The 19189-nt window shown below is 30.9% G+C and overlaps 1 protein-coding gene across 1 annotated transcript in view; it reads left to right on the plus strand.

Moving 5' to 3' along the window:
• The first annotated feature begins 1729 nt into the window (after positions 1-1729).
• The window catches only part of east (enhanced adult sensory threshold), a 53566-nt gene continuing 36106 nt past the window's right edge, over positions 1730-19189 (plus strand). Inside the window, exons 1-2 of the mRNA XM_080167930.1 lie at positions 1730-1843; positions 11706-11806. The gene's annotated coding sequence lies outside the window, so the exon portion shown is untranslated. The remainder of the gene's footprint in view (positions 1844-11705; positions 11807-19189) is intronic.

A 19189-nucleotide genomic window follows, 5' to 3' on the forward strand; every position in this document is an offset into this window, starting at 1 on the left:
GCAAAATTATTTTTGTGAAAAATCATCCAAAAGCACATTAAAAATCTACAAAAATTAAACAAAATCATATGTTAATAACCCTTTTAAGATTTTATTTAATTTTTGTAAAATTTTTTGTTTGATTTTGGAGGATTTTTCACAAAAATAAGTTTGCCTCACCAGCGAGTAGCCAGCCTAACTTTTTTTTAGGAATCCACCTCGTTTCGAAGCTTTCAAATTTAAACAAAATTTTTGGGCAATTAACTCTGATTCCACAAAGCTTTCTACTAAGAAAATATACTGTTTACAGCTGACTTTTATCTATGTATGAAATAAAAAAAAAAACATGCATCCGTAACAAGATGTGTACAAAATTTCAACCAATGAAATTAAATGTATGTACCGATGCGATTCTCCTATTGGCTCAATCAGACATTCCCTCTCTTTCTTAGTACCTTTATTCTATACACAGTTAGGACTTTTCAGTCGTGCAATCAAAGGGTTGGTTGTCTGGTGAATGTTACTAAACCTAATATCCATGGGTGTTAGAGTATTGCATCCCATTACACGTGGATGAGGCTCTGGATTCTCTAGATGATGACATTAAAATCAAAGGAGAATCTTGCCTTATGAGATATTGGTAAGAACATTATGATATATGCCTAATTCTTAGAATTCTATAAACTGCTCCGCCCTATTTTCACACACTTTATTCCTTGAAGTGGATTATTATTTATAATAGAAAGAATTAATTCATTTTATCCTAAATATATTTATATGTCCATTTCTACCTAAAATCCCAACCTCAACTCAATATCTTGTAGACTTTAAGAATGAAGAACACCAACCTCAAATGTTTTAGTGTAAATCTACATTTTTAGAGTTAGTCATAATGCATATAACAACAGTTAATCAATTTTCATGATGTGAGTGAAGATTTTTTTCATAGAACTTGACTTCAATATTTAAAACACTATGAAATTTCTGTTACGATCAAGCTAATTTTGCTTTTACATACAATCAAAAGGTGTATTTTTTTTTAAATATCAAAAATTGTTGGACCAACATCTAAAAAGAAGTGTGTTTTTACATGAAATATGCATATGACATACAATGGAATAAATTACTGACACTGTTACCATCCAAATAGATTAAAAAACATCGGCATAGAACAAAAGTAATTTTGAAATTTCAGTAACAAAAAAATTATGGCAAATGTTTAATTAAATGTGCGCTGCACACCATTTCATTTGGTTAATTTATATTCACATCTAACAATAGATTCTTTCAATTATACAAATTACTGATTTGACAATCATTTAAAGGGCATTCAACAAAGATCTATATTTTATATTCATTTTTGGGGAGGGGGGATGGTTGATATGCCATAATTGATATGCCTTCCCACTTGTAACGTCCTTATATAAAGATCTATATGGTTAATCAAAATGTCCCCTCCGCTTGGGAAAAAATGCTTTGCACGCCTATGACTTGAATATTAAAATTTACATGGTTGAAGAACAAAGTAATTTTTAATATCTTTATGTTATTCGAGCTTAAATATTCAAAAAAATGTTATTAAAATCTATTGAATTATCATGATAAATTCACCATTCATATTGTATTAAGGCTTAATTATATAGAATTTGATTTCAGTATATCTCTACAAACATTTTAACATTTTGACAAAAACGCATATGAAAATTTTGTGTAACGGTCGCTCTACAGCTAGTTCCCTCTTAGATAGTTCCCCGTCTGTCCGCAAGGGGCGCCACAATACCCACACTGCAACGCCACATATCTTCACAGAGTCATACACAACTAGCTGCCAATTTTTGTAAAAATTGAACGTGAAATAGCCAAGGTAGGGACCATTTAGCCATTGCAGCGAGTTATCGAATACCTAGTGATCATTTTGTGCAAAAAATATCTGCATTTTATTAGCCTAAAAAGGCGGATTTTGTGGTAAAAAGTTAAAAGTTTATGATGAAACGAGATAAAAGACAGAGCTTTGAGTTGGTTTGCCTGCAACACAGATATAGTCAAGATTAACACGCACCCATATCTAACATAGGCACAGTGATAAAGGTTTTACAATTAAAACCTTTCTAAAAAGCTCTTTATTTTATCCCATTTTATCATCTGATAATAGTGTCTTTTTATGAAAGTGAAGTTTTGGAAATTAAAATTTGAAATTGTCCGTGTTAATCCTAAAATGTTGTGGTGCACACACACACACACACACACACGTATATAAATTCAGCTGCACACAACTCTGTATAGAGCCTGGGTAAACTTACCGGCCTCCCTTCCCCTTTTTATTTCCCATTAACCTTCCCTCCCCTTCCCTTCCCCTCTCTTTACATATTTACTTCAGCCTTATAGCACCTTTACATTACATTTTTTTTTATATATTCAATTATTTTTTAAAACTTTTAATTATTTGAAACCAATTTTCATATGTGACATTATTATGTGAGTTAGCAAACATCATGAAAAAACGTTATTTTTAGAAAATGATCGTGAAAACTTTCGAAAATAAGTTATTTTTTATGCTTTTTTAGATATGATATTTTTATTTACGTAGTTTCTTTATAAAGGGTTAAAATACTAGTTTTTATTAATATGAAACTTAATTTTGAATAATGCTTAATAGTTTTATAGGTTTCTTTTACTGTTATTTATTTCAATTTATGTTATTGTTGGTTTTTGAGTATTTTTATTTTTTGAGCCGGAAACGGGGTTTCCTTAATTAAAACTATCCATAAAATTTAATTTTATATTAAGTTTAGTGATTATTGATAAGCATATTTACATGATTTTATGAAAGATAAGTTATTTTTTGTTGTTGTCTTGTATTAATTTGACCAAAATGTCAATTCATTAAAATTGTTTTTACCCTTTTAACACGTCTAGCGTATTAATTTTATGGTATATGTGGAAGGGCAGAAAAAATAGCCTAAAACCATAACCAGCTTATTTTCAAAAATAGAAAAGCCTAGGTAAAACCTTCTTGGACATAAAAGAAGTTTTTCTGTAAAGGAGAACCATATCGGCTCAGCGGTTAGCGAGATCCTTCGCTACAGACAAAAAAGCTTACTACGGATATCTTATATTATAATATCTTATATATAATGTCTCTTTTCACGTATTTAGTTCTAAAGACCTCTAAAATCGTGGTCTCCATTGAAAAGTTTAACAGCAAAAATAGCTGCCAGCCATCTAAAGATATAAATTGAAAAAAATACCCTGAAACCATCAAGGGAGCTATATAAAAGCCTTTTTAGAAATAGAATATAACTTAATCGTTAGTATGTTAGTTACCGAATTCTTATCAGACAAACAGTAAACCTTTACATTTTATGTAATGGTCCTCAAATGATTCCTAGTAAATAGATTTAATCTTGTGGCGGTCCCTTGTAAAGCTTTCTTTCAAAGCATAGTTAAATAAAATATCCATTTTGGCTAGAATTAATATTTTTAGCAAAGCTTTATTTCTATGGAAAAACATTTTTTTTTGAAACATTTAAATTAGGCGTGTTGGCAAGATGTAAATATATATAACATGGATTTAGGGACATTTTGTTAAGCTTAAAATTTGGCTAATATTTACCCCTTCGAAATATGATTTTAGTCAAAATCAAAATGCGTTTAAGATATTTAAAGATATTATGCTATTAAAATTTTAACGCATTGTGCTAAGTTTTAAAGCAATAGGACATTTCTTTATGCCCATTTTTTCAAATCTGTTTTAACTAACGACTAAAGTCTTAACATATTGTGTTTTTAAAAGTTGACCACGGAAACTAAAAGAAATAAAATTGACTGATGCAGCAAAAAAATTTAATTATCTTTTGATTTGAATTTACATTTTTATTTAACAGTGCTAACTACGTTTTAATTGTAGTGGAAATGGGTGGAATTGAACAGGCTTTTTTTTTACCATTTACCTATCCCTATTTTCCTTGGTAGTACATTATGGAAGCACCTGGTTTACTAGTAGGATTACACGACCAGGCCACCTGATATCTAGGGGACAAGCTTTCGGATAGTTGGATGGGTTGAAGGATTTCTTTAATACCCAATTTCTTTAGATAATTTGTCTCTTTTAATTGCCTTAAACCCTTATTTGCAAATTACATTGGTTCCCAATGTTTTTATGTACATTTTCATATTTGCTGGCTCAAAAACTTTAGGTCTATTTAATCAGATTTAATGGTTTTAAAATATGTGTCTAGAAGAATAAATTGTTTATCATCATTTGGTATGTACATCAATTTATCGTCTATTGTCTTATCCATTATGATCTCTGTTCAACCCATTGTTTTTTACCCAAAAAACTTTAACTTAGATTAAATTGTAGAACCCCTGTCCCCTTTCCCTGCTAATATACAGTCACTTTTTACCCCTTGGAATATGGGGTTAATTTGGTATATATCTAGAAACAGAATAGTTCTTCAGGGATATGACAATGATAAATTGGTGCACATCCCCAATAATGATAAACAAAATTTTCCATTCTGTAGCTTTTATTCAAATGTCCTATCCCTCCCTGAAAAACTGGGATATTGCAGTTGAAGACATTTATATTAGCTACAATCACAGACCACGCACAGAAGAAAATGTATTTTTTACCACAAACAGAATTTTGAATAGTTTTTAAAAGTAGGATCGGACCGTACGTACCTCCGTTACGGATAGCTTTTTTCGCTAATTAAGGCATGTTAGAATTGTCCTATCGATTTCAAACTTTGCATAGTGATTCCTGTAGTAGTTACAGGTACGATTTAGAAAGCATAGAAACTCTATAATCACTACCAGAATGTCCGTACGTCCATTTTAAACATGTTGATTTTTTTATAATAAAAATGTGTATGTGATCTAATTATCCGATTGATCTATCCCCTACTTAGAGATTAACTCCGAAATGGCTCCTTTCAAAATTCAAAAAGGTGGCATTTTTTTTATAAAAAGGATGAACATCAGTTGAATACAACTTTATTTACCGGAATAATGTTTTAAATACACTTAATTGATTTGTTTATTTTAAACTTTCTAATCTTTTAAATGGTAAAAATAATTAGGATAATTATGGGGGTTTAAAAACTTCACAGATGTCTTAATTAAAGATTTTTTTTAAGGGGGTAGGGGGCAGTTTTTGTACAGATCTCGTAAGCAATGTTTAAAAAACAGTAATAAATCTCATATATGACTCTGAGTAATACCACTGGGGATGTCTCTGTCTGGAAGTCTTAACTGTGCATGGTAATGTTGCGCCTGTTATGGGACAAGGTATCATTATCCCATAAAGCTTAAACACGTTTATGTATACCTCCCCAAAGTTCCCTCCCCTAAAGTGAACTTTAAATTGGCTAACAATTAAGTGGCTTAATTTCTACTATAGCCAATAAACAATGTATCTTTAAGATAAAATAAAGTTTTTCGGTGTAAAGAGAATTAATCAGGGAAAGAAGGAAAAGTAAATGTTTTTAAAGGGGGAGGTAGGATGTGCTAAAATTCCGTAAATGTGTGAGTTTTAAGGCTTAAAAACAGTAGAACGATAATATTCACTAAATATAAATAAATAAATTTTTTGTCTATGGTTATTTTCAATAAGGAATACACATATTTAGTGAATATTATCCTACTACTACTGTTTTTAAGCCTTAAAACTAACACCTTTAAGGAATTTTAGCACAACCTACCTCCCCCTTTTTCTAAGTTGACTACTTGATCGATATTTTCCAAAAAATAGGACCTTAACACTTTTGATATTGAAGCTATAAGGAAACATGATTTTCTTTAAAAAATTCGCTGTTTACTAATCTTTAATTATTAACGCTAGAGTTACCAAACTTAACATGCTAGATGGATGGACTCTTAATTAGGGTTGGGCCGGATACTTTTTTGGCCGGATACCGGATATCCGGCTGATTTCAAACGCCGGATATCCGGTAACCGGCCGGATATCCGGCCAACGCCGGATATCCGACAATTATCCTGTTATTCGGCCATATTACCGGATAACCGGCCAAATTACCAGATATTAAAGTAGTAAAAAAAAAATTTCTTCAGAAATCTTATATAAATTTACATAAAGTTAAACTTATTCAGAAAAAATGTTCTTCTAGCTTCAATAATAAGAAAATTATAGCCATTTAAGATTTTAAAAAGCAGAGATTCTTGGTGCAAAGTATAAAAAATTATAGAGCCGGATATCCGGCCGGATAGTTTAAATATCCGGTATCCGGCCGAATATTGAAAATGGCCGGATATCCGGCCACACCGGATATCCGGCCCAACCCTACTCTATATATAAAAGCTTTGCTTAAAAAAACGCCTAAATTTTTTCTAACTCTACACAAACTAAAATTCAACTTAACCATCCATTTCTTTGGGATAACTTTTTGAGTTGAGGGAATTCTTTTTTTCTTCACAAGATGCATTTTTAAATTGGTAAACTACGACTGTATATATGTTGTAGTAGTGCCCTTTTTGGTGCCAAAAAAGTTTGTACCACTAGAGTCAAATTGGTGCCATTTTTTTAAAGTAGAAAAGCTACTCTACAAGTCAAATTTGTAAGAATTTTTGTATTTGCCTGATTTTACGATGAAGTATTATCTATGTAGGAACGGAATATTGTTGGACCGATAAACATAACAGACTCAAAAGCAGCGTTTTGGAGCCGGAGCCGGGAGCAGCAACATTTTTGGTGGAACCGGATCCGGAGCAGCATTTTTCGTTAAAAACGGCTCTGGCTCCAGATTAGCTAAAAATGATTTTTTAAAGTAATATTATAATTTGGCAACGGTCTATTTCAATAAATTATCTGAAAAACTATTGTTACTTAACAAATAGACACACATCCTTCTACTTTTATATAGCTTTAATCAAATAAAAGCAAAATATTTATATTATTTATTTTATTTTATCAAATTCAATAATGAACAAAACTTGATATATTAATTTTAAGGTAGGGGCCGGAGCTGGAGCCGGAGCCGCATCAAAATTAAACGGCTCCGACACGCAGCCAAAAGATTAAATTAAAACTTGATTGGGGTTTACAAATCGGCAGTTTCCAAACTTTATTTATAAATGTATCAGGATCTGTGTCTGTCTGTACCAAAGGATCTTGCTAACTGCTGAACCGATATGGTTTTCCTTTACAGTGTTATATCTTATCATAGGTCCTGAGAAGGTTCATAACTTAAACTATTTATGGGAGTGTACCACCACCCTCCCAAGAAAATTAAATTACCCTATAAGATTTGCCAAACTATAATTTTAAGTGGGGTGGGGGGAGGAGGTTAAGTCCCCCCTCGCTCTCTAATGCCCCTAGAGGCCTCTAGGGGGCGTATCCGCTCTAGCACTTGATAACGGATTTAAAAGTACAATTTCGAAAGAAATCCTTATTGTGATTCATAATTTTATTTTTGTAATTTCAAGTAATAAAGAAATGGGTAGTTGAAATCAAATTCTGAATGACGTAATACGTTTCCAGAATAAAGGGTTTCATACTTCTGAAGAAAAAATATTTATCAAGGTATTTTTATTTAATTAATTTACAAAGAAAACATTCTCATCAATTTGTTTGATATTGATAAAAAATATTGCTAGAAATGTTTAAAAGTTTTTTTTTAAGATGCTTAATCCTTTATGTCCATGGCAATTAACAAAGCTAAGAGAAATACTTGAATTTAATTTTGACGTCATACTATACTTGTGTCTTTTATGCAATACTTTCAAAATCTTTCATAAAAATTACGTTTTTTAAAGTGTTGTTCTTTTATAATTGCTAGTGAAAACTAGCAATCTGTGTCTATAAGTCTTAAAAGATCTTGGGAACCACCATAATGATTTATTTATAACTTTGAAAGAATTTTTCTTTATAGTGGTTATGGGGATCCCTCTTAGAGATATTACACCCAAAAGAAATTAAAGAAAAAAAATATTGTATGGTAGGGGTTTGGGGGAGTTGCCCAACACTCCGTCGAGTAGACAATGGTCCTAGAGGCATATTTACTTTTTTATGTATTTACGTATATCTGTTTTATCATACCTAACATTCAAGTTCTCTAAAGAGACATTCACACTTTTAAGTTTGTTAACTTAGAATTTTTGATAAGAATACAAAATTTTTTTTAAATCATATTTTAAAAGATCGCATTTAATATCTATGGGGTGTTTTTAGTCCCCATAAATATGTATAATAATTGTACTATGTGTCAAAATTAAAACAAACTGACAAGAGTTCTAAGTTTGATAGTATCCTTTTACAAGTTAAATTTGCAAGGGTTGTGCAATATACCTATAATGGTGTACCAACACTTTCGTTAAAAAACCATTTTATTATGGCTATCAGTCAGGGATCTTAAGGGATAGGACTATTGATGAATAATATACTTAATGATAATTAACAAAATTACCCCTTCTGTAGAATTTATTAATATAGTTTGCACAATTAAATTGTTCCTCTGATTTTTATGTGCAAACGATGGTACACACCACTTAAAATATATACTCTAATGCAAATATGAATCATATCTATATAGAATAAGTTTCTAGAAAGTATCTTCTATAAGACAGGGATCTATAGATAGGACAACAAATAAAGTCAAATTTTTACTTTGAAAATCCGCTTTTGGTAGATTATAAATATTTTGGATAAGTAAGTGTTGTTTAGTAATTAGACTATTATTGTCATTTCCTTGTGCATAAGTAAGATTATTACCTTTACATACTTAAACTTTTACATGTAGTGAATTATTTATGTAGGGTGCAGTGTTCAATTTTAAAAAGTGTTACCTAGATATTTACTGTCTTAAAGGGATAGTTGCACCAAGTGTATTTAAACTTGAGTTTATTGAAATACATATTTTTTTCTTTTTAATAGTTCAAACTACATCTATAGGACATAGGTATATTTGAAAGAATTTAAATTTTCTACTAGGTATTTTTAAAAATATCAAGACTTGAGAATCATGTTTTTTGGATATATGCAACTAATATGGCTGTCCAATTTTCATAAAACCAGCATGATGACTATTTTGTCTGGGTCTAATTGATTTCTATTTATTGTAATACAAAATTAAATGTGTTAGATGGTATTCTTGTAACTTTTGCTTGCAATCAAGTTTTTTAAATGCACTTCATGCAACTATCCCTTTAACATTATTGAGAAATCTTCAAAACAAGAACAAAAATCTACATGGTGTTCTTTATCAAGGTGCTATTTGGTTTCAATCCATTAGATCTAATTTTAATATGGCATTTGTGGTTTTTTTTAATTTTTAATGTGACATCCTGTAAATAATGTCATTTTAAATTTCACCATTATATACATCATATCAAATGATATCTTACCTAATCGATAAGAAGTTTATAGACTTTAAAAATAAATGTAGGTAATTACATAGTATAAGAAAGTGTTAATGTTTGTACGTCAGTCCCGAATAGGTCGTTGATTGGAGTAATACTTAAGTAAATAGTTAAAAAAAATGTCATATAGAGGGATTTATTAACAATAAATGATTATTAAACCAACTCTTTTGTAAACACCTTCAAATACGTTTTAGGTCATTTTACAAATGTAAATATAAAAAATCTTGTTTTGATATTAAAGTAATTCATTCATTGGGGACTTTGTCCCCCCCCCTCCCCCCCTTCATCTCCTTGGCCCCCACATCTCTATACTTCTTTCAAGGCCATTCTATGAGTAATTATTATTTAAAACAATAGAGTTACTAGAGTTATTGAAACCCTGTTTTATTAAATTGAGAAAACTTTTTTTTTGGATACAGAGAAACCACAACGGATAAAATAATAATTTTCCTTCACATTTTTAAATATGGGGGAAGGAAGGGTTGTAAATTGATTTTATGTTATTATTGATTTTTCTCTCTCTGTTATAGATATTGAAATTTACTAAAATTGGCTTCGCTCCTAGCCTTTTAAAACCTAAGTGGCTAAAAAATATTAATTTTAAGAACTATATGAACCTTCTCAAAAAAGCACTCCCAAATTTGAATTAAGTCAAATGGTTTTATATATATATATTTGCTTTAAATTTATTTATGTACCATCAAAGATTTTACCCCATTCCACCATTTCAACTGTCTATGTATATGTTATTTCTAATCTTATTTCTAAGATTTAGATCCTTTATTCAAGTTCATAGGGATAGGGGCACCGGATAACACAAAAAAAACTACAAAAGTCACATTTTTATATAAAATGTGATTACTTTTTGTCCTACACTGTTTCTAGACGTGCTTTAGATGTTAAAAATAAAGAAATTAGTATAAAAATCTCATGGATTCTAGCATAAAATAATTTTTTTGTAGATGTGAAATCTCCCAAATTCCTGCCTTTTATTTTCAGTGTTCACTGTAGTAATAATATTTGTTTAGTTGGTTAAAACGTTTCACAGATTTATTTTACTTTCTATTAGGTTTTATTTTACATTTTGGTTTTGATTTTGATTGATTTGTCCTATTCTTTTAAAACTTGGCATATTGGTTGCTGTTTGTTTAGTATATTTTTATTGAACTGATTGGGATAGATGTATAGAAACTATGCTTTTGATTAAACTTATAATAAATATAGACATTTTGGCTTAATAAGAACAAAATTGAAATTGAGGAGGTTATTCTTTTTGGTTTTAATTGTTACTTTAGAATAGGTTAGGTTATATTTAATCTTTCCTATCTTTGAATTATTTTAATAATAAGGGACAGGGGCGATTCTATTCTATTTGAGGAAAGCACTGACATTTTTTAGTGAGGGAGGGGACATTGGGCTGTTTATTACACTAGTCCCCAAAGTTTTAAAATAACGGTATCTTATTCGTTTGCTGAACTACTTTGGGGACTTTTTTTGAATTTTGATTGAATGGTCATTGTCTTATCCCTTGAGATCCCTGCAGTTTTTATACCTTGTTAGAATGTGTTTCTTTTATTTCTAATTTGATTAAGGTCACCCCGCGCCTAATTGTCATCATGTATACTGAGAATTTAGTGTGGGGTTAGGTTAGCAAGTATATTTAGTACATTTTTTTACTAAATGATTTAAAAAGTATTTGACATTTAAAAATCATGGTTTATAATGTAGAACAGCAGTATCAGTCTGTTTTAAATAGATGAACTGTTATAAGACATTCTAAGGCCCTTTTTAGCCTATTGCTATGTTTGCTCTGTTTTTAAATGTGCTTATCAATTTTTATAATAGCTATGTTGAATTTGTTGCTATAATTACACTCTCAAATGTCAATTTTATGTATATTATGACACTGAATTAATATACTTATCAATGGCGAAATAATTACATTTTTATCAATTTTTTAAGAATTAATTTAAAGATAAAATATGTATACTTTTAAAAATTTAAGTATTAAAAAAGTTTTTACCATTTCATTTTTGGGGCAAAATTCTTTCATACAAATTACTTGTTAAAGCTTGCTTTCATAGAGGAGCTTTAATCAGGATGGAGGAGACAATGGGCAATGGACAATGAGTACACTAGTCCCCAAAGTTTATGAACAACTTTGGGGACTTTAAATAAATTCTGATTGGTTGGTTAATTAAGTTAAGTGTCCAAATGTTTCAACCAGTAAGTGTAATCTACTGAAGGTGTAATTTGTGTATATTTGTACCAATTCATCGGTCATTGGCTTGTCCCTTTAGATCCCTGTGTTTTAATATTAATTTTTCAATTTTCTTTATTTTCAGATTGATCTGTGTGTTAGTTTGTGGTGTAGGATCATATGAATATTTGTTGTCTACTCCATGGTTAAAGTAAACATTACCACGAGACCACTGATCCCCAATAGGTAAGCCATTTGGTTTTGATAGAATCATCCAATTATTTTTGTACCTTGTTGAGGGTTTAAACTTTTATTCAAAAGATTTTGACAACCATAATATTTTTTTACTGTTTGATAATAATAGGTTTGTTACAAGCACTAAGAAAAAACTGTTGATCTTATTACAACAGTAAACTGTTATACAGAAATGATATACTTATCTTGTCTGTATTATCATTTAAACACTTTTTAAAAGATTTTTTATTTTATACAAATAATTTCGTTTGAATTTTTAAAATTTAAGTAAACTTTCTTAAACTAAACACTCAATATTAATATTAGCAACCCAAAGAATCGTCCCATCAAATGAAGTAGTAAGGCTTTGTCTGTCCATTTAGATCTTCCTAACCCATCCAGATTGCATTCTCCATTTTTTATAAGCTTTATAGGTCTCTAGTTGGTTTTAGGCTATCTTATTTCTTAATCGAAGTCTTTGGATGGTCTTAGGCTATCTTATTTCTATATCTAAGTCTTGGGATGGTTTTAGGCTATTTTATTTCTATATTGAAGTCTTGGGTATAACTATAATACCTTTCAAGGAAGGGCCCTTATAAAAGGTATATGTCTGTATAATTCCCTTTCATATTTGTAAACAATATTTAAAGGTAAAATGTGAGACAAGGTTTAAGGGAGAAAATGATGCAAAAAGTCCTCATTAATCAAACTTGATATTTTCATTCTTTCCCCCCTTTTCCAGGGATGTAGGGATAAGACAATGGAGGATGAAAAAGTTAACCCCCCATAAAAAGGAAAGTGTTAGTTGAATTCTGCCTGTAGTAAAGTTTTTGGGGAAATAAGTGTTGTAGATTATTTTATATGTCAATATCCCCTCCCTTCATGTCACTTTCATAACCCTGTCCTATTTTTCTTTGCCAGTGTTGAGGATCTGAACTTGGATTTTTGGCGGATTTATATTTTTTACTCCTATTTGTCAGCCATATTTAATAGTATTCGACTGAAATAATGTCAATGGTTTATTATGAACTATCGGTTACGCCCCTAGCATATAGGAACTCAGCATTCAAGGGGGTAGGAAAAGGGCAGAAAAATAAAGTAACATCATCTTAAGACTGAAATCTAAAATAAAATAACCTAAAACCATTCTGGAAGCTATGTAAAGCTTCTATAAAATGAAGAACTTATTCAATTCAGTAGCTATTGGAATCTTAAGCTTCAGAATAAAAAAATCCCTTCTACTTAACTTTATGTAATAGGATGTATGCTTTGGCCTATTACTTCTGTAATCAACATAGATGACAAATCAAAAGAGGCGTTTAAATGATATCCTGTTCTTCTGGTAGTACAAAAATCCAAGATTGATTACTATCACTTCCCCATATTATAAAATTTTCAAAAGTTTTCGTATTCCTAAAAGATGCAATATAAAAAAGTTACAAGCCGCATGCGGTCTGAATAATGATTATGAAGCAAAGGGGCTGGGGCAGGGTACATTTTAGTAAAAAATACCTGTTCCTACTGATTTTTGCGGAAATTTTAGCACACACAAATTCATACTACGCCAACGAATTCTGTGAATTACCTGTATATAAATAAACATTTATACATACAATTATAAAGAAGGAATTGTTATGTAATATAGAAATATGTTCATTTTAATACAAGAAAGATGTTATCCATTAAAGATTTTAATTTTTTTCCCCCAACTTGTCAAAGAGACTATTTTTTTGCACTGAAAGCTCTATAAAAGCAAAATTATGTATGTTTTCGCTTTAAAAAATTGCCTAAAAACATGCACCTTTTAATATTAATAAACTAAACAAAAATGCCTATTGAGTAGTTTTTGTTTAAAAATTAGAAGGTTAATTAAAATCACATTTTTTGCAAGATTATTTTTGCACTTGCATTCAACATATGAAAATACAAAACATAACATAGGTATTTTTTACCAGCGGCTATGCCCTTAGAGGCCTCTAGTGGCACTTAAAATGATTACTTTTAAGATATCTTTAAGAATTTTATAGAAAAATAATTTGCATATGTTTGTCAGCTGTTTGATTCTTATTCATGTTGAGAAGCTATCCTGTTAAAAAGAACCATATCGGTTCAGCGGTTAGCCAGGTCTTTCGGTACAGCAGACATATAGAGATTCTGTTATATATTCCGTTACTACTATTTAAAGTAGTGTTAAATTTTCCCCAATTTACCTTCTGAAAAATATTTAAAAAATTTAGAAGAAAAAGTATTTTCTTATTTCGCTTTTTCTTGCGTAAGATTGTGTGATTTGTTTTTCAGGCTACGAAGCACAAACAAATTAGGCAGCGCATTTTTTTTTTAGTAGCATAGCTTCTCTATACATTACAGCAATAGTTTGGACGTTCAGTTTTTTTTAACACTCCAGAAAAGTATATTTTACTCAGGGGTCATTGGACAGCAAATTACAATGATTCCCAAAGGTTTATCAACACATTCTATCATTGGCTAGCTTAAAAACTTTGGGTACTCATGTCAAATATTAATTGGTTGGTATAAACTAGGATTGTTCAAACGTTCCACTTAAGGTTTTTAGAATGGGTAATTTTGTTTATCATTGGGGATGTACAATGTACATTAATTTATCGTTCATTGTTTTATTAATTCATCAAAATTGAAATTACTAAAAACATTTCCATTATTTTGTTATAAAGCTTGGTATAATTGTTGAATATACCATTAATTTCTTTTATGGGAATGCAAAATTTTCCAAAACTTGTGCAACTTTTTGGTTTATGGGTATCGCCATCCTTGTTTATACCTATATTTTAAAATTGATATATTTATAAAATATAAGCTAAATTTATGTGTTTTTATTGATATATATATATTTTCTGCTAAATAATTATCCTTTTGATTGGTTGTCAATTAAAATTATCAATACCATGTCAGATAAATTTGTACGATTCTTTTGACATCAATTATAGAATTTTATTTATATATAAACAAAATAGAATGTTTTATTTATTTAAAAATATAGGAATTTAGCTTTTTTATGACTACGTACGTCTTTCGTGTATATTGTTATATTTTTAAAATTCATGAAAAAAAATTAATTAAATATGCTATAAGTTGCCATATTCGATGATTTGTTAGCAATTCCTGCAAAAAAACCTTATTTTTGCTTTTGCTTCGCTTCTATTGGACGTAAATATCCTCATTTTCAATGTTCATAGTAAGAAGAAGCATTTAAGAAATACTACAATATTAAGTTTACTAAACCTATAGAATCAAAGGTGTTTTATCACTTCTGCATATTTTCTCTATTTATAGAATAAAATTGAAGGAGTGTTATTGGTAAGTGTATTAAAAGGAAAAGGAAGTTTGTGCTATAGCATTAATTTGCGTTTATTAGATTATGTGATACAATTGGGGAGAGTAATTGCACACCCAAATCAGGACATAACATGCCTTTGTCTTTCATCACATATTACCTGGGATAAAGGGAAAGGTCATTGGACGATAAATCTCGCCCACAAAATAGTTTTATTGTCCTCAGGAATATAAATAAAGAAATAGGAATAATCCTTTATGTTTACCCTGCTAAAGCAAAAAGGAATCAAGCTTATTTTAGTTTTCGCAGACAACTACCTATTACCCACAGAAAAAAAAATATTTTTATCACTGAGAGCAATATTTTTTTTGTACCAACTTCCTCTACCTTTATCTTTTCAGTTATTTGTTTTTGTGTGTATTATGGGTGTTTGTGTGGGTGTATGTGTATGTGGGTGTGGGTGTTTGTGTTTGTGTGGGTGTATGTGTATGTGGGTGTGGGTGTTTGTGATGCTCCTAAAGTGTCAATGACTTTGGTTATCCTAATTTTCTCTCTTATAAGAAGCGAAGCTGTTGTACATACATTCAGCAAAAAATAAAATCCTATGGCTTTAAGATTTTGTGAAACTTGATAGAAAATTGTTGGTAATTTGGTCATAATATTTATGCGCAGCTACTCATAAATTACACAGAGACCTTGAGAAATAAAGAATTTAGCCACTCAATAAATGTTATCTAAAAATTCATACATCAATCACTGATTTATTTATTAAGGAGCTACGCTTTTATGTATGTTGTCATCCTTATTGATTCTAGAGAGTAACAACAAGAAAATATGTCGTACTACAAAATATATTTCTTTGTAGTAATATTGGATGTACAATATACGTGGATATTCACTGGTGTCCTGGATAGGAAACAGGTTTTTTTTGAGTTACGTATGACAAGACCTATATTTCTATGACCGGGCATGTATGACGGTTCAGCACATAACTTTCATTAAATCGCAGCTGATCATTTTTATGGATTTTTTTGAAAATTACTTTTTTACCTATATTTTCATAGTTTTTCCCCCAAAAAACACAATATTTTCACATTTTCAGCTTAGTTATTCTAAATTCATGCAAAAAAGTATAATAGACGATAGCTATAACAAGATCAATAACCTTAATTGACTATTCTAAGATTTGTAGGTAAAACATCCTGGATGTAATAAAAGGATTCTCTGAGGTTCCACCAAAAAAGGTTAAACAAATCAGAATCAGCAATGATTTTGTACAATGTACAAAGTAAATCACTTTTAGATACCAAGCATATAGAGGACTGGCAAAATTATTTCATTACTGAAACCAGGGAAACTTGACAATTAGGGTTCCAGCTACTGCCCTGTCTCACTTCTTTTTCCTGCCAGCATGATTTGTCCCTACCTGAATGATGCTGTTAAACTTGCAGACCAACATTATGCCTTTCACACAGGCAGGTTCACCACCACTGCCTTACAGAGTATTAAAACCTTAATCAACAGCCTAGTAAACAATAAGAAACCAGTCACTGAACAGTGCCAGCTGCCATTTATTTTTCAATAGCTTTTGACACTGTAAACAATGAAGTTTAACTGCATAATATTAATGCACTAGACTTAAATGAGTACATGTAATGTTTTTATGTGAATACCTTAGAGATAGACAACATTTTGTTGTTATCAGAGGATCTAAATATGCATACAAATCTGCCAAACAGGCTGACCTACAAGGAGGGGTCCTATACCATGTACTATTCGAACTGTAAATTTCATAAATGCCAACACCTCACTCTAATCTAGTTTCCTGTGCTGACAACTCCAACAGCATAGGTCCCCTTATTTAATGATTGGTTAAAAGTCAGAACCCATTAATTTCTTTAGCCAAATCATCTACAATAGTCTTAACCACCTTTTCGAATGAAGCAGGCACTGTTGTCATTGATGAAACAGTACCATAAGTCAGACATCCTAAGTTCTTAGGTGTTATATGTGATCTTTTCTAAATCGACCATCTTGTTAAGGAGCCTAGAAACAAACTTAACCCTAAAAACAAAATGCTTTAAGCTCTCTCCACCAGAGGGAAAGAAAAGTAAGTCATAGAAAATACATACAAAGCAATTTGCCAGTCCCTGATATTCTACTGCAGTTCCATATTTAGTTATTTCAGCTGGGACAGCCTATTGTTTGTTGGAAAAGCTGCTCTGAGAACAGCCATCTACTGTCCCGTCATGAACCAGGAAACATTCGTTACCAGCAATATTTTACCATGAATTGCAGTAGATCCAAATGCATTACCCAGAACAGCTAAAACCAACCTGTCCCAATACTTTCAGGTTACAATGTTTACCTTAAAGGCCAGAGTAAACAAGAATCTGGTGTAGTTTGTGTCTGACACTGGCAAGAATTTCACACAACCAACATCAAATCAACTGCAAACACAACCCATCAAAACCTTTAAAAGCAGCCACTATACTGAACTGACTGTTTCCAATGGTGATGAGCAGGAACAAACAATAACACAGGAACTATTTAGACATCAAGTCAGCAAGGAATCAATACTGAGCATGATAACTTGTCAATATTACAAGGAAAACTTTATACAGATTGCTGATTCTGAAGCATGTTAGTTTAAACTTCATTGGTGGAACCTCAGAGGGACATTTTATTACAGCCAGGAACTATGCCATAAGAATTCATGAGGCATGCATGAGGGACTTAAAAAGTGAGTATTTTTTTTGTGTTGACTACCAAAACAAACTTAAGTTTTGTTTAACTGTTTAGACATTAATTCAAATAACAACTTCAAATAACTCTTACCCAACTTCTAGACTACAAATCTTAGATTAGTTAATTGATTCTGAAAGATCTTGTTATTGATGATAACATAATCTTTGGTTCAGCTGTCATCTATTATACTTTTCTTTGAATAAATTTAGATTAACTAAGCTGTCAATATGAGAAAAATGTGTTTTTTTGGAGAAAAACTAAGGAAATCTGGGTAAAAAAGTAATTTTCAAAAAAATCCACAAAAATGATCAGCTGTGATTTAATGAAAGTTATGTGCTGAACTGTCATACACGCCCGGTCATAGAAATATAGGTCTTGTCATACGTAACTCAAAAAAAACCTGTTTCCTATCCAGGACACCAGTGTATTATGATAGGGGAAAATTTTTTCGTCAATTTAGGTTGCTATTTCTACTGTCATTTATTGGTCAGTTCGTTCATTCAATATGAGCGGAGGGGATGAGGTAAAGGGGGTGGAGGAGGTATCGTTATTTTAGCCCGCGGCGAGCTTCACTTTATTAGAGTATATCATTATCTGGTGTAAGATTCCAGTAATAATAAATCCAATGTGGTACATCGCTTTTATTTATCATTTGCATAAATTTAAATTTCTTTCTAAACAAAATTACCTATTATTAAAATAAATCATATAAGTATGTTACATCAAGGTTTAAAGTATAAGTTTGGGACAAGTATTATTTACAGTCCAATGTCCTTCCTCTCCCTGGTAAACATAGATAATAAAATTTAAATCCTGCGGTTTATTTGATCAGGCAACTGATGGAAAATCATGCCAGCCCAAGGTTTTTATAAACCATCTTTTAAAATCAAGGACAATTGTTTCCATCAGGATTAAACCATCATTGATCCAAACAGCGTTGCGGAGCCGTTTGATTTTGATGAGGCTCGCTCCGGCTCTGTGGAGCCGTCTGTAATTTTGGCGGCTCCGGCTCCAACCTAAAATCAAGAAGAACTCAACATATTTTTTTCCCACGTCTATTTTTGACTTTTGAAGGTTTTAAAAGTTCAATTTTTGATAAAAATGGACTTGAAAAACTTAAAACAGGCATTTGCACATGACTAAACAGAGTTACCAAATTATAATTTATAAAAAATCTCTTTATTTATCTAGTCCGGAGCCGGAGCCGTTTTCTAACGAAAATTACGGCTCCAGCAAAAATATGGCGGCTCCCGGATCCGGCTCCGCAACACTGGTTCCAAAGTGGCCTTAAAAGTATGTATTTTATTTACAAAAAAATATCTTTTGAGATTTTATGT

Source organism: Acartia tonsa, chromosome 7, assembly GCF_053477335.1.
Source record: "Acartia tonsa isolate MP-2025a chromosome 7, ASM5347733v1, whole genome shotgun sequence".
Lineage (NCBI taxonomy): Eukaryota > Metazoa > Arthropoda > Copepoda > Calanoida > Acartiidae > Acartia > Acartia tonsa.